Raw genomic sequence first — 15,324 nt, 5'->3', positions numbered from 1 at the left:
ATTGCAGAAGCTCTAAATTTATAAAATCATTGTTCACAAATGTCTTGCCAGAAACCTCTCTACCATCTACACTTCCAAAACAACCAGTATTAGGGACCAGTTAGCAGTAGTCGTCATAAGTCAATAGGCTCATGTTGGAAATATTCAGGAGTGATCAAGCCACCAATTTTTCAAAACTAGGACTACCCTCTTCCATGAGGATGCATTGACAACTCCTGAATCCACCAACTCATACCCCCATTGCAAGCTTTAATAAGTCATGCAGGGCAATGGTTGGGACCACCTGAAGTCAAACAATTATCGTGACCCATTTCAATCTGGGTTCAGACCTTGTTATACATGGAATCAAAGAAGCATAAATAAAAATTGTGAAATGAAGTAGTAATGAATGCTGGAAGTGAATGTATAATAAGGATGGAGGGACTCTACAGTCCTATCTGTTTTATAATCTGATGGACTTGTTACTGAATATGTCCATTTCATTGACCTGCACTGGTGTAACTCAATGTTGTCTTTAAATGTTGAATTGTGGTTCAAAGAGCAATAGAACCTCAACAGCTGAAAACATCATTTGCAAGCAGTGAGAGTCACTTCAGAAGGTTCCACTTCTTCAAGAATCTGCCCCAAACTCAAGTAGCCCTAATCCAGAATTAAGTCTGGGTCTGACTGTTAACTGTCTCTCACTTTGTTGGTGTTTGAAGCTTATTCTGTCTGTGACATCATACACTGATGTCACAATGATACATCTGCATTCATCCGTGGTAACGTCACTGGCCAATAAACTCCAGCAACTAGGTCACCAGCAGCCTGGCTCTCCAGCAAACCTAATGTTTTAGTTCATAGCCTGAGCATGAAGAAGAATATGGAGATCATCAGGGGGGTTGGGCTGAGTGTTTACCAGTGTGCGGATGCTACAGAGCTCTACCTCTCTTTTAAATCGGAACCAGTGAAGGGGGTGAAGGTCCTGTATGAGTATCTGGAGATGGTTGGAGGATGTATGGTAGCCAACGGATTGAACTCCATCTGGTAGGCCATCTGAGACCCTACCGGCCCACAGACTGTATCACCAGAGTAGTGCATGCTCTAGTTATCTCCCACTTGGACTACTGCGTTCAGGTAGGTAACCATGTTGGTCTAACGCAGTCAAAATAATAATAAAAGAATGTCCAGTAGCACCTTAGAGACCAACTAAGTTTATTCTGGATGTAAGCTTTCGTATGCATGCACCCTTCTTGAGATACCTACTGAAGTGGAATACTGCAATGCACTCTATGTGGGGCTACCTTTGAAGGTGACCCAGAAGCTACAACTAATCCAGAATGTGGGAGCTAGACTGGTGACCAGGGGTGGCCGCTGGGACCATATAACCTAAAGGATCTTCACTGGCTCGCAGTACATTTCCAAGCACAATTCAAAGTCTTGGTACTGACCTTTAAAGCCCTCAACAGCCTCAGCCCAGTATACCTGAAGGAGCATCTCCACCCCCATTCCTCAACCCGGATATTGAGGTCCTCCTACGAGGGTCTTCTGGCAGTCCCCTCACTGCGAGAAGTGAAGTTACAGGGAACCAGGCAGAGGGTCTTCTTGGTAGTGGCACCCTCCCTGTGGAACGCCCTCATTTCAGATGTCAAGGAGATAAAGAACTCTATAACTTTTAGAAGACATCTGAAGGCAGCCCTGTATCGGGAAGTTTTTTATGTTTTACTATGTTTTTATATATGCTAGATGGGTGGGGAATATATATTAAAATTGTTGTTGCTGTTGGGATTATAAAATATGCTTTTAGTATTTTAAAAAAATCAATGAAAACACAATAGTGCTGTTTCATTTATTTTACACCTCCAGTGGGTCTATAATCTGATTAGTTCTTAATTTGCTCCAGGAACAGAAACACCAGTGGGAAAGCTTTTCCTAGCATGCAAAGACAGTGATTGTGGTGGAAGATGTGTTTCCTGCAACTGGCTTCTTTCAGGAAACAGAATGTGTGTTTTGTGTGAAGATACTGTTTAACTATCCAAAGACCAGATGGACTTGGCGCCTAACAAGCTCATCAGCTGCATATTCCTGCGTTGCAGAAGGTTGGACCAGATGATCCTCAGGATCCCTTCCAACTCAACGATTTGACAATTCTATTACAAGCAGAAGCAGTCCCATCAGAAGATCCTTGAGAAATGGAACACTAGATTCACTAGAAGTCTAGAAATATCTCTCTGCCACTTCTTGAAACAGTCCATTTTATCCAAAATTTGCAATGATTGAAACAAAAACAACATTCTTGACAATACATTCATTTTTATAGCAGCAATACGGCCTAGCAAAGAAAGCTTCAAGTTTGACCATATTTCTAAATCCTTTTTCACTTCTGTCCAGCATTTTTCATAATTTTTATTTCAAAACCTTTTTTAACTCATTATATATTATATCCCAGAAGGCTTCCACTGTGGAGCAAGTCCACCACATGTGGAGGAAATTCTTCTCCTTACACTTCCAACATTTTTTGTCTTGATTTCTATACATATTAGCAAGTTTGGCAGGTGTGATATACCATCGGTACATCATCTTAAATACATTTTGTTTGAGTGACACACATGCTGTAAATTTGATTTAGTCCACAGTTTTTCCCACCTTTCAGAATCAATCAGATCCTGGGTCCACCTAATCATAACGCTAGATATGCTATAGTTTCTTGGACTTTACTGAAGTTAATGTTTCCTCAAGTTGAGCAGGGCCCAGATTGAGAGTCCCATCTTTGAGTTCTCACAAACATGTTTTGCACTGGCTCTGCAGCTGCCCATTGAGTCACACACCGATTCCAGGGAGTTGCAGAGGAGGTGGACTTTCTTAACCCTATAATTATCAAAATCATGGTGATTTGTTTATCTGGTCCAGGGATTTCCCCAACGATGGCCTTGGAGTCCACAAATAACAAAACATCAGAATCACAGGCAGCATCAGATAACTTATTGTCACAAGCCTGAAAGAAGAACTGGGTCATAAATAGCAGAAGCCAGACCTGAGAGATTTGGGGCTGGCAGGGCTTGTTTTTGTGGGAGGTTTCCTTTTTCTACCTTTGCTTCTGAAGCTACTGTAGGAGTCCAGCTGTGCTTCTAATGTGACTGCTGTCACATGGGCATAGCCAGGATGATATTTCTGCTGCTGCTGTTTCTGCTGCTAATGCCCCATGGAGCCAGTAGGATGCTGAAAGCAAAATGCCCATTGAACCTATATATGGAATCTGATCCGTTGAATTATTACAGGCCAGGAGACCACCTCATTAGTCAGGTCATATTTCCAAGAGCTTTTAAAACTTACCCAATCAACTTTTCACAGCATCCCAAAAACACTGTTATGACGTAAGTGACTTTATGTTACCCATCTGCAATCACATTTATTGCTGTTTTCCAGACACAGCATCTAGTTTCTGGCCATACCCCTTGGTATCCTGCAAACAAAGAGGTTGTTTCTGAACCCTTTCCCTATTTTGGGCTTCAGTTTCATTAATGCAGCTAAAGCATAGTTGATCATCTCATGTCTCATGAGAAAGGGTGTTTCTTTCTAGTCAAGTGTTAACAGCTTTGACAGCTTCCCCTATTCCTTTATTCCCAACTGTCTAAATTAAATGTCCCTGGTGGTGTTGGGGGTATTTGGATTACAACATATCTTAAATAAGTTCTAAATCCACTGTGCAATCTTGCATTTGCGGATCAAAGAATGTGTAAAAATCGGAATGTAAGGATACCACCACCTTCCCTTCAAACTCACTGGAATGTTCAAATCAGTATAGGAACCCTAAGAAGTTAAGGTGAGTAACCCAAGATACGGCATTTCTCTCTTTCATATCTTCTCATCCTGTAAATAGTTCTTGCCAACTTAAGGAACTCTAAATTTCAATCTAATTCACCCCAGCTCAAGCTCTCCTAAATGCTACTCCTTTCTTTGTTGGTGGATCTGGGCAAGATTCTGCTCCTTCCTAGCTGCAGAGTTTCCCGTTAGATATAACTTGTATAGAGCAAGGAATTGTTTTCATTTAATGGAGAATGGAAGCTAAAACCATTTTCGTTTATTCATTTATTTGCAGTTGGTCAGCATGGGACACCACACCAGTCCTCTCCATCTTGTTGGCAACCCAGGAGATCACCCGGCATCTTAAGCATTTAGCCAATGTCACCCTGGGCTATAGCATCTATGAGGCCGCTTTTGATGTCAGGACAACTGCTGATGCCATGTTAGACAGTATTCCAAACTACAGCTGTGGAAGACAGAATAACGTGTTGGCTGTTTTTGAAGCAACTTCTTCTGAAATCCCCCACCTTATTTCAAGCATGTTGGGCATCTACAAAATGCCCCAGGTAGGAATTGGAAGGGAAGAGATCAATTGTGTTTAATCCTCTCTGCTGTCTTTCCAGCAGTGGTGAGGAACCCTTTCATGCCCCCAGAAGTTTATAAACTGCAAAGCCAACCATCTGGCCATAAGCCATGCTTGTATGGACTGATGGAAGTTATACTTCAGCAATATCCTAAGGGCCAAATTTTCTAGGGAACACAAAAGAGTAGCACCCAAAAAGAGAGACCAAAGGGGGAAAATCACATTGCAAGAAAGTGGAAAGCGAATTAGAAAACCCTCAGCCTCTTCCTGTCTCCCTCCCCAGACTGTCAATAGGAAGATGTAGTTGAAAGTACTCCTGGCTCCTAATGAGTTCTTGTTTCTCAGGAAGACCAATGGATATCTAACAGCTAACTGAACACATAAATTTATGTACTTGCACTCCTCCAAACTATGCAGCTGCATAGCTTCTGCCTCTCATTCTGTGTAGTGCCCCATTGTGACTCTAGGAAGAGGTTGGGGTGCCATGACCCCACAAGGCCCAGATGCCCTGCTCTGCCCCAGTGTCCATTCTCTGTAAACTCCAGGTCCTCTTCTGAACATGATTACTCCATCAAAGGCATGGCATACATCCAGAAACATTTGGTTAGCTACTGTGAGTAGATGGCCCTTTGGCCTGATCATGCCTTTCTTGTGCATTCCTGGAAACATGACACCAATCCTTTTCATACTAGATCAGTTTTGTCTCTGCTGCTCAGGATCTGAATGACAAAACCCAGTTCCCTTTTGTCTACCGGATGGTCCCCAAAGAAGAAACCCAGCACATGGGAATTATCAAGTTGTTGCTACATTTCGGGTGGACGTGGATCGGTCTCTTTGTTCCTGACAATGACAATGGAGAAAGGTTCCTGAGTGTCTTCACCGTTCTGTTGATCCGCAGTGGGATTTGTGTTGCTTTCTTGGAAAAATTTCATATTTTGACCGTGGGACAAATGTCATCCTTACATTGTAAGCCATCTGATTTGAGACAAGTCAAGGTGTTTGTTTATTATGGGGACTCTGAGCACAGAATTTATCCAATCGTGATGTTACAAAGAATTCATGAAGTGAGGAAATCTCAAGGGATAGTCTGGATCACAACAGATCTTCTGGACATTGATGAGATGTTGTTTGGTGGCACAGATTACTTCCAGCCTGCCCAAGGTTCTTTGTCCTTTGTAATGAATACCAAAAAACGGACAGAACACGGCTACTATACTCGACTTTCAGATGCAACTGAATCTGTATTTTCACAGTTTTGGAAGAAAGCATTCCATTGTTCATGTTCAAACAAAGTACTGTCCGTGGAGGGTTGGACAAGATGCACAGAAAAGGAACCACTGGAAACTTTGTCCCAGGAAGAGATGGGGGAAATCTGGTCTCAAGACCGCTACAGCACTTACTATGGTGTCCAGTTTGTGGCCCAAGCCTTAAATGTCGCATATTCATCCAGATCCAAATGGATGTTAATGGCGAGTGCAGGAAACAGATTGGAACTTCAAAGGTTGCATCCATGGCAGGTCTGTCCTCTCCCCTGTTTTTGCAAATGCTCTCTGGAATCCTTTTCAGATTGTATATTTTTTGTAGTTTACGTCATTGTTATTGTTAAATATGTTTAGGTTTCCTATGCACTGTCTTTAGTAGGACATGTTAATATTTTTTTTTAATTGTTCATCTATTTTTGTGGTTCTAAGATACTTTGAAAATTTAAAAAATAATTTGGGAAAGTTAGGGGGGAATCTTTCAAAGCACAAAATAAGCTATGAAAAATTGTTAAGGAGCAATCTCTCACATAAAGATTAATTAATTAATTAATTAATTACTATATTTGGTTCGTAATATTTATATATTGCTTGACTCCTGAAAAAACCCTCAAAGCACTTTACAAAAATGTTAAAATAAAAAAAATCACAAAAGAAAACCCTTATTTAAAACATAGAAAGTTGAAATCACAATAGGATAGATTAAAGCCAATTAAAAGGCATGCTAGCTTTCTACAGTTGCCAGGTGGTTGCTAGGATGTGCCCTCTATATGTGTTTATTTGAGTCATATGTCCTGTAAATTTATAACCTGATAAAGGACCTGTTGTAATGACCAAAAGGTCATCATTTAGCTGACCCAAGGCCTCTGCCTCAATGTCCTTGATTTAGGACCATTCTCTCAAAACTGGTAAGATGTCTGGAACCTTACTCAATTATCTAATTACAGATAGGTAGCCGTGTTGGTCTGCCATAGTCACAACAAAACAAATTCCTTCCAGTAGCACCTTAAAGACCAACTAAGTCAGTTCTTGGTATGAGCTTTCGTGTGCATGCACACTTCTTCAGATACACTGAAACAGAAGTCCTCAGACCCTTCTATATAGTGAGAAGGTGGGGAGGGGTATTACTCAGAAGGGTGGTGGGAATGGGTGATTGGCAGTTAGCTGTGATGAGCCTGTTGACGACTCTTAACCCATTCCCATTCGACTCTTCACCCATTCCCACCACCCTCCTGAGTAATACCCCTCCCCACCTTCTCACTATATAGAAGGGTCTGGTGACTTCTGTTTCAGTGTATCTGAAGAAGTGTGCATGCACACGAAAGCTCATACCAAGAACTGACTTAGTTGGTCTTTAAGGTGCTACTGGAAGGAATTTGTTTTGTTTCAATTATCTAAGAAAAACAAGACTACGCCCCACAAAATATCCAAAGTCATGAAAAGCTTTGCTCAATCATATACCCACGAAACATCTTGCAATTATTTTGTTTAAACATACTTTACTCTCATCTCTTATGGAGTTTGCATACAAGCCTGCTGTTTTCTCACAAAATCTGGATATCATGTTTTCTAAAGCTGGTGTTTTCTCTGCCATTCTAGCTTCACACTTTCTTGAAAGAAATTTGGATGTCCAATTCATCCATAGGAGAGATGCATTCTGATCAGAATGGGGAGCTGACTGCCAACTTTGATATCGTGAACTGGGTCATATTTCAGAATAGAACTCACAGCAGAAAGAAAGTTGGGAGCATCGAGGGACAGACATCCTCTGACATAAAATTCTCCATTAAACCGGAAGCCATTGTGTGGCCTGGGAACTTCAGCAAGGTCATTGCATTTATCTGTTTATTTCATTCATTTATTTATCTGTTTATTTGTTGCACTTATATCCCACCTTTTCTCCTCCTTCTTTACGAACTCAGGAGTGGTTTGTGGGCAGCCACGGATGAGACTGCATCTTCCCTTTCACCGGGAAGAATTTGGGAGGCTGATTACTCCCATCTCAGCCTCTAAATTACCTCATGTGTATTACCTCATGTGTGTATCTGAAGAAGTGTGCATGCACACGAAAGCTCATACCTAGAACTAACTTAGTTGGTCTTTAAGGTGCTACTGGAAGGAATTTTTTGGTCTAAATTACCTCGTGTGAGCTGGAGAGATGGTATTGCCGGCCATCTTCCGTGGCGCCCCTAGCGGAGCCATAGTTTGTTTAATCCTTTGTGTTCAACAATATTTCTGTTCAACAATTAAAAATGAATCTTTATGTCAGAAAGAAAATGGGTTCTCCACAGTTCTCCCAAATTTGAAAGGGTCTCACTCCCATTTTAAAGCTTTCTAACCTGGTCTCAGTATTCTAAAAAATATTTTTATTTGAGCATATTTTTAGCCAGGGCCTTCAGATGATGTCTGTAATTTATGCTGGTCTCCTTTTGGTCTCCTTCTCCTTGTTTTTAGGTTGTGCCTTATTCAAGATGCACTGAAAGCTGTCACCCTGGATATGCCAGAGTGGCTAAAGAAGGGGAGGTCGTTTGCTGCTATGATTGTGCTCCTTGTGCGGAAGGGACCATCTCCATTCAGGAAGGTGGGTGACTCCAGAGGAAAAAGAGAGGCAAGATTTCAAGGGGTACCAGGGATTACCCAGGCTTCGTGCTCCTTTGGAGAATTGAAGACGGAGGGGAGACTGCTGTAGCTTTAATAAATATGATTTATTTGCATATTTACACCTTCAGTCTGCATGGAGGAAGTCTAGATCTTAGCACATGATCAAGGGGGACTTATTTACTATAGCAGTACAGCTTACTTGAGTCGAAGAAATCTCTCCCAACCAATCTTCAGCCAGCCTAGCCAAAATGGGTACCTCCTTGTTCTCTGCCTTATTCTTCCCAGCACACCTTGCTAAAGACTCTCTTTTCCTGACACCTCAAACGCACACTCCATCACCATGGCAGAAAACAGACAGGTATGGATGTAAGAATTTTGTTAGTAATTCTGAAGTCCTTCTTCTTCCCTTCAGATGCAAAGCATTGCACCAGATGCCCAGAAGAACAGCATGCAAATCAAGCAAGAGACAAATGTTTCCCCAAGATTATAACATTCCTCACTTATGAAGAACCCTTGGGGATTGTCCTGGTGTCCTTTGCCCTCTTCTTGTCCTTGACCACTGGCATTGTGAAAGGAATCTTCATTAAATATAAGGAAACTCCCATAGTCAAAGCTAACAATCGAGACTTATCCTATATCCTCCTCATCTCTCTCTTGCTCTCCTTTTTGTCCTCCTTCCTGTTCATCGGCCGGCCAAGGAAAGTCACCTGCCTTCTCCGACAAACAGCCTTCAGCATCATCTTCTCAGTTGCTGTCTCTTCTGTTTTGGCAAAAACCATCACTGTGGTGCTGGCCTTCCTGGCCACCAAGCCAGGGAACAAGGTGAGGAGATGGCTGGGGAAGAGTCTGGCCAACTCCATTGTCCTTTCCTGTTCCTGTATGCAGGTTGTCATCTGCAGCATCTGGCTGGGAGTCTCCCCACCCTTCCCAGACTCCGACATGCACTCCCAAGCTAGAGAGATCATCCTTCCATGCAATGAGGGATCTGTTGCCATGTTCTACACTGTCCTTGGCTGCATGGGCTTCCTGGCTGCCATCTGCTTCACGGTGGCTTTCCTAGCCAGAAAGCTTCCCGGGTCTTTCAATGAAGCCAAGCTGATCACCTTCAGCATGCTGGTCTTCTGCAGTGTTTGGGTGTCTTTTGTTCCCACCTACCTGAGCACCAAAGGGAAGTTCATGGTCGCTGTGCAGGTCTTCACTATGTTGGCCTCTAGTGCTGGGCTTCTGGGCTGCATCTTCCTTCCCAAGTGCTACATTATCATCCTCAGGCCTGATCTGAACACAAAGGCACATCTAACTACAAAAAGTGAAGGTGGTAGTGTCTGATTCTTAGCTTCTTTGAAGATTCTTATAGAATCATAGAATCATAGAGTTGGAAGAGACCACAAGGGCCATCGAGTCCAACTCCCTGCCAAGCAGGAAACACCATCAGAGCACTCCTGACATATGGTGGTCAAGCCTCTGCTTAAAGACCTCCAAAGAAGGAGACTCCACCACACTCCTTGGCAGCAAATTCCACTGTCAAACAGCTCTTACTGTCAGGAAGTTCTTCCTAATGTTTAGGTGGAATCTTCTTTCTTGTAGTTTGGATCCATTGCTCCGTGTCCGCTTCTCTGGAGCAGCAGAAAACAACCTTTCTCCCTCCTCTATGTGACATCCTTTTATATATTTGAACATGGCTATCATATCACCCCTTAACCTCCTCTTCTCCAGGCTAAACATGCCCAGCTCCCTTAGCCGTTCCTCATAAGGCATCGTTTCCAGGCCTTTGACCATTTTGGTTGCCCTCCTCTGGACACGTTCCAGTTTGTCAGTGTCCTTCTTGAACTGTGGTGCCCAGAACTGGACACAGTACTCCAGGTGAGGTCTGACCAGAGCAGAATACAGTGGCACTATTACTTCCCTTGATCTAGATGCTATACTCCTATTGATGCAGCCCAGAATTGCATTGGCTTTTTTAGCTGCCGCATCACACGATTGGCTCATGTCAAGTTTGTGGTCAACCAAGACTCCTAGATCCTTTTCACATGTACTGCTCTCAAGCCAGGTGTCACCCATCTTGTATTTGTGCCTCTCATTATTTATTTATTTTGCCCATTGGCTTCACATAAAATATGTTGTAAAGATGGACTCCACCCTGGTTGGTGACAGGAGGATTACAAATTGTCCTAGGTCATAGAATGTGTGCTCGCAAATTTTCTGCCATAATCATCTCCTTCATTTACACTTCAAGAAAAACCAGTACTAGCTATCACTTAGTAGTAGTAATCATAAACCAATAAGCTCATGTTGGAAAATTTCAGGAATGATAAAGCCACCACATATTTCAAGACAGCCAGGAGTACCCTCTTCCATGAGGGTGCATTGAAAACTCCTGAATCCACCCGCTCATACCCTTTTGACAAGCCTTAATAAGTCAAGCAGGGCAACAGTTGGGAGATCACATGGATGGGACCACCTGAGGTCAAACTATTATCTTGACCCATTTGAGTCTTGGTTCAGACCTTGTTATGCATGGAATCAAAGAAGCACAGATAAAAAATAAAATTGTGAAAGGAACTAGTAATGAATGATGAAAGTGAAATGGAGAGGCACAGCAGTCATGTTTTTCTCTGATAGACTTCTTACTGAAGATGTCCATTTCACTGACCTGCACTGGGTAAGCTGTTGGAAATCAAGCCCATATCAGGAGAAACTGGCAACTCTCCCAGGCACCCGGCCTGATCTCCTGTTGACCTCCCTGGCTGCATTCCCCAGCAAGATCCAGGCTAGGTCGCAATAGGCGATCCTTCTCAGTGTGAGAAGAACACACACCCTCTTTCCTGCCCCCTGGCAGGGGAAAGAGATAGACAGAAACGTATTTACATGCCTTTATTTCTGTCTTTGCAGCATTACAAAAAACATGACTGCTCTCTTCAAGCTCCAGCAGTCTAGTAGCTAACACTTCCTGCACTTCCGGGACAGGAACAAACGGAAGAGCTCATATTACACTCTGAGCTAATTCCGGTGCTTCGCACTGTGAATTGACTATCCCTCTGTTTCCCACGGGCAGTCCCAACATTCCCATCATGTTTACTTTTCAAGCTAGCACTTTGCAGCTGCATTGCATCCATATCGTAACATATGGTATTTAATTTGTCCTTAATCTTCTAACATTCAGCAGCACTGGATGATCCAAACTTCAAGTATTATTAAGCGAGAGGAAGGGGGGGAAATTGCCTATTTCCACCACACCATGACATGTCTCACCTTAATTGCCTTCATCCCTCATGACTTCTCTGCTGTTCCTTGAAGTTTTCTGAAATTGTTTCTTCCTCAGGCCTAGCAAGTCACAGACTGACAAGCCTATCAGCAAGTTCTTACAAACATGTTTTTCCCCAGTCCTGCCTCTGCCCCAAAGGCTTCAGGATGATTTGCAGGTGTCACAAATTGAAGCCAAGACCTTCAGGGGTATATAGTTCATATTCTGCTGTGCCCCTATATTATTGTTTCATCCATCTAATGCATTTTCGCTCTCTAGACAACTGTAACCTTTGGTAAAAGATACCATAGCCCCCATGTTTTACCTTTTTATCATCTGCCACGAATACCCAAAGCATTAAGCCTGGGTCTGACTGTTAACTGTCTCTCACTTTGCTGGGGTTTGAAGCTCATTCTGTCTGTGACATCATACAGTGATGTCACAATGATACATCTGCATTCATCCATGGTAACGTCACTGGCCAATTCACTCCTGCAACATCTGATGGACTTGTTACTGAAAATGTCCATTTCGCTGACCAGAACTGGTGTAAATATATATTGTCTTAAAATGCTGACTGTGGTTCAAAGAGCAATAGAACCTCAACAGCTGAAAACTTCATTTGCAAGCAGTGAATCACTTCAGAAGGTTCCACATCTTCAAGAATCTGCCCCTAACTCCACTAACACCTGCAGGGGAGAAAAACTTTTTCCTATCCATATTATCTACACCGTACGGGAGTTTATCAACCTCTATCATGTCCTGCCTTGCTCGTCTTGATCCATCATAGCTATTTTATAACTTCCTGGACTTTACTGAAGTTAATGTTTCCTCAAGTTCAGCAGGGCCCAGACTGACAGCCCCATCTTTGAGTTCTCACAAACATGCTTTACTCTGGCTCTGCAGCTGCCCATTGAGTCACACACCGATTCCAGGGAGTTACAGAGGAGGTGGACCTTCTTAACCCTATAATTTTCAAAATCATAATTTTGATAATTTATGTAGTCTAGGGATTTCCCCAGTGGTGGCCTTTGAGTTCACAAATAACATAAACATCAGAATCACAGGCAGAATGAGGTAACTTCTTGTCACAAGCCTGCGAGAACTGGGTCATAAATATTGGAAGCCTAAGGTTACAGACTCTGCTAACCCAGAAATAGTGCTTCAGGTTAAGTACTTTGCTTCAGGATGAGAACAGAAATCGTGCTCCAGCGGCGCGGCAGCAGCAGGAGGCCCCATTAGCTAAAGTGGTGCTTCAGGTTAAGAACAGTTTCAGGTTAAGTACGGACCTCCGGAACGAATTAAGTACGTAACCAGAGGTACCACTGTACTGCAAAGGTCCAGCTGTGCTTCTAATGTTACTGTTGTCACAAGAGTGTATCACTCTTGCAGGCATAGCCAGAATATTGCTGCTGCTGCTGCTATTTGTGCTTCTAATGCCCCATGGAGCTAGTAGGATGCTTAAAGTTAAATGCCCATTGAACCTAAATATGGAATCTGAACTGTTGGATTATTACAGGCCAGGAGACCACCTCATGAGTGGTGCCACCCACCCCTTGTTGAGAAAGTCACTCCAGAAGGATACCATGGTCGATGGTATCAAAAGCCGCTGAGAGGTCAAGAAGAATCAACAGGGACATATTTCCCTTGTCTTTCCCTTGACAGAGGCCATCATACAGGGCGACCAAAGCAGTTTCTGTGTCAAAACTGGGCCTAAACCCCAATTGAAATGGATCCAGAAAATCAGTTTCTTCCAAAAGTGCCTGGATCTTCTCTGCGACCACTCGCTTCAGAACCTTGCCCAGAAAAGGGAGACTGGCACTTATCCACCATCCCCCTTGCTATTTATACTTCTGCATGTGTGGGGAAAGGACCACTGTCTCCCGTCTGCACTTATGGGTGAGAGGATTTATCTCACTAAATGTCTTTCTCCAGCAGTAATGGGCAATGCAACCTAAAAAGAACGCTCAACATGTTAAGACACAGTAGGGCAACAGAAAGATTTTCAAAACTTTATTGTGTCCCCTCATATTTTTTTTTGAAAAAGATAAAAAGAGAGGTTTATCAATATATATACATATATGCATGCTTAATCATTATTGGCATTTTAATCCTGCTCCACAAGTAAGCTCCCAAGATTGACTCACAAATATCAAGGAGAAGACAGATCCTGCCCTCAGCTCACAATCAAAGAGACACAACACAAAAGTGGACTGGAAGGGAAAAGGGGAACAGCATGTTCAGGCAACCATAATTAGACTCTCAGGAGAGCCATGTAGTTTCATCTCTCCGTTACCCTGATGGAAACAACTGCTGAATAAATCCACTTATTAGGAATATCAAGTGCCGATAAACATAGGTTATTTGTGTTTCAAAGACCTGCTGGACTTCAGCACCTAACAAGCTCATCAGCTGCATATTCCTGCGTTGCAGAAATTTGGACATGCTCCTCAAGGTCCCTTCCAACTCGATGATTTGACAATTCTATTGCAAGCAGTGGCAGGCCCATCAGAAGATCCTTGAGAAATGGAACGCGAGGTTCATGCAGCAGGGTCATGCACAGATCCTTCAGTCTCTTCACTTTCATGTTTGATAATTGCAGTGAGTAGCTTTGCCTAAAGCAACGCGCGCCCCCCCCCCAACCCTTTTGGGCTGCAATCCAATAGCCACTTACTTAGGAGGAGACCCCACTAAGGGGAATTCTGAGTAGAGACGCTAGGATTGCACTGTTGCCATTACAGGAAACTTTTGCCCATACACAGAACCTCCTCTCCCTATGCAAAATTCTCACCCCTGCAAAGCATGAAGTTTCATTCCCTTGCTATGCGCAGCATGAGGACTCTACATAGAACAATTAATACAGAAAAGCTGAAATAGGAGGATGGACTGCTTTTTCTCCGCCTACACAATATGGACTCCTCTGCTGGCAGCCCCCCTAACCTGAACGTAAACCTATTAAATTATCTTATTTTCTGGCATAACTGTGTCCCCTCCCCTCCTTGTGGAAATGGGAAATGGGTCACATGGTAGTGCGGAACTTCACCTCTCACTGTGAGGATGTGGTGGCCATGAGGGTGGTAAGGTGAAGGTAAAGGTACCCCCTGACCACTAGGTCCAGTCGCAGACGACTCTAGGGTTGCGGCGCTCATCTCACTCTATAGACCGAGGGAGCCAATGTTTGTCTGCAGACAGTTTTTCCGGGTCTTGTGGCCAGCATGACTAACCCGCTTCTGGCAAACCAGAGCAGCGCACAGAAATGCCGTTTACCTTCCCGCTGGAGCAGTACCTATTTATCTACTTGCACTTTGACGTGCTTTCGAACTGCTAGGTGAGCAGGGACCGAAAAACGGGAGCTCACCCCATCGCGGGGATTCGAACCGCCTACCTTCTCATCGGCAAGCCCTAGGCTCTATGGTTTAGACCCACAGCGCCACTCACGTCCCAATGTGAGGGTGGTAGGAAAGGGCAATAGAGTCGGGGAGGGAATAGCGAGGTAGAAATTCTGCAAAGCCAATTATCCGTGAGGCCAGCGTAGCCACGTAATGATGTGGCCTGACCACAAAGCTGTTAAGAGCCAGTCCAATTGACTGCTGGAGTGGAAAGCTGACTCAGATAAGGTGCAAGGAGGAGTCCACATGTACGGGGGGGGGGGAGTTTGGGTTGAGTAACTGTGTTTTCAAGGACTGTGGTTGGATGAGAGATAGTGGGGTGGCAGAAGGTTGTTGCGGAGAATGTGGAACAGTGTTTTTCACGTGTTTTTTTCCTATATTGGGAGTTGCAATGCTAATGGATTTGTTCTCACAGATTCTTTGGGCTCTGCCCAGTAATGCATTGCTGAATAAAAGTCTGACTAAATG

The 15,324-nt window shown here is 43.4% G+C and overlaps 2 long non-coding RNA genes across 2 annotated transcripts in view; one reads left to right on the top strand and one right to left on the bottom strand.

Moving 5' to 3' along the window:
- LOC309337414 overlaps window positions 1-12,520 on the bottom strand; it is a 46,638-nt gene extending 34,118 nt beyond the window's left edge. The window contains exon 1 of the long non-coding RNA XR_014154273.1: window positions 11,476-12,520. This is a non-coding gene — a long non-coding RNA (uncharacterized lncRNA). The remainder of the gene's footprint in view (window positions 1-11,475) is intronic.
- Window positions 2,426-13,186, top strand: LOC309337464. Its single transcript, XR_014154327.1, has 2 exons — window positions 2,426-3,093; window positions 12,806-13,186. It is a non-coding gene; the product is annotated as an uncharacterized lncRNA (long non-coding RNA).
- Window positions 13,187-15,324: the final 2,138 nt, after the last annotated feature.

Source organism: Podarcis erhardii, assembly GCF_964252035.2.
Source record: "Podarcis erhardii genome assembly, chromosome: 2".
NCBI classification, from domain to species: domain Eukaryota; kingdom Metazoa; phylum Chordata; class Lepidosauria; order Squamata; family Lacertidae; genus Podarcis; species Podarcis erhardii.
The sequence above is the reverse complement of the archived record's forward strand: the minus strand, read 5'-3'. Positions and strand labels throughout refer to the sequence as shown.